Raw genomic sequence first — 1,501 nt, 5'->3', positions numbered from 1 at the left:
GCTCCTCTCAGGGTTCCCAAACTTGGCCTCACTGCTAATGATGCCTCACACCCGATGGTAGCCAATTTCCAAGCCACTTTCACATAGAGAGCACTGTGGGTGGCTGACAACAGGCACTCCTTCCTCTTTGCTGATGGGGACCCTGAGGCTTATGGAGATGACAAAACTTGCCATCTCCTGGCACAGACCTCTTTCCCTCTGCCTCAAAGCCCTTCCATCCACCCACCTCCCTGGAGCATTCTAAGCCACCCCCACAGACCTCTGATGCCAGTCCTGCTCCCAGGTCACACCAGCCCCATCTTACCCATCCGGTTTTGGAGTCCGGACAAGCTCCTCTCCAGCTCCTGTATCCGATGTATGTCACGCTTCTTCTCCTCCTTCAATAGGAGAGTCTGCCCAAAGCACAGGGGAAAGGGCCCTGGAGAGAGGGGCTGGTGGCTGGACAGGCTACCATCTCCCTCTCTGCCCCCATCTCCACAAAGCCCAGACCCATGACCACCTCTGGCTGTACTATTCCCATTTTACAGATGCCCAGAAAGATCCAGTGACCTATCTAAGGTGGCTGAAGGGTCAGGTCTCACCTCCACTGATATTTTCCTCATCCTCTCCTGCCACCGGGCCCTCTCTGCTTTTATACAATGAGCATACTCCTCTCTTTGTAGATGGACTTGTTTAAGTGACTCTGTCACCTGCAAGAAATGGGCACAGAAGTTAGGAAGGGCTGTCACTGGTCCTCACCTGCTCCTGGCCACCTGGGGTCATCTTCCTTCCACATCCCTCCCTCTGCAAAGCCTCACTTGTGTTACGTGGGCATTCAGCAGCGCCCGCTCCTTTAGGGTCTGCTGTAACCGCTGCTGGAGGATCGCTTCACTGCAGCTCAAGGACTGGTTGGTGAAGAGTGAGAAGTTTCGATCTGGGGAGCCCAGGCAGTGCCCCTTAAAAGGGCTAGGGCTAGGCTCAATATACAGCTCGGTTAGTAAAGATCAAGGCATTTCCAAGCCCATGGCCTGGTTATTAAAAGAACTCAGTAAAGTTGGAAGGGACAGGGAAAGAGATCGAATTTACAGCTGGCTAACAGAGGCCCAGAGAGATCAGATAATATTGCCATTGTTATTACTGTTATTACTACCACTGTTTGAACTGTTATGGAGTGCTTCACCAGGTTCCATGCTAGCAATCCCATTTAATCCTCACAACCACCATATGAGAGTTACTAGGATTACCTCTATTCTGTAGATGAAAAACATTGAGTGTTTGAGGTTAAGTGCTTGCCTAAGATCACTTAGACAGAGCTGGGATTTGAACACCCAGGTCTATCCTATTCTCTAAGCCCATTTTTCTTGCTGGGGGTGTGGGCACAGATAGGAAGGGGGAAATTAATCTTTTGTTTGCTTTTTGAAAGGATGATACATTCATATAGTCCCAAACTCAGAAGGTATAGAAGGGAGGTGTCACCCAGGCACCCTGTTACTCTCTCCTGAGTTTTTTATGAATGCTTGCA

General features: G+C 50.2%; 1 long non-coding RNA gene across 1 annotated transcript; it reads right to left on the bottom strand.

Annotated features, from left to right (window-relative positions):
- Positions 1-255: 255 nt before the first annotated feature.
- LOC116465905 (uncharacterized) lies at positions 256-1,311 on the bottom strand. The gene is made up of 3 exons (XR_009212407.1): positions 798-1,311; positions 582-689; positions 256-392 (listed from the first exon to the last, which is right to left on the bottom strand). It is a non-coding gene; the product is annotated as an uncharacterized LOC116465905 (long non-coding RNA).
- Between the last annotated feature and the right edge of the window lie 190 nt (positions 1,312-1,501).

Source organism: Hylobates moloch, unplaced genomic scaffold (assembly GCF_009828535.3).
Source record: "Hylobates moloch isolate HMO894 unplaced genomic scaffold, HMol_V3 SCAFFOLD_13946, whole genome shotgun sequence".
In the NCBI taxonomy this organism is placed as follows: Eukaryota; Metazoa; Chordata; class Mammalia; order Primates; family Hylobatidae; genus Hylobates; species Hylobates moloch.
This window is presented reverse-complemented; position numbering and strand designations above follow the sequence as displayed.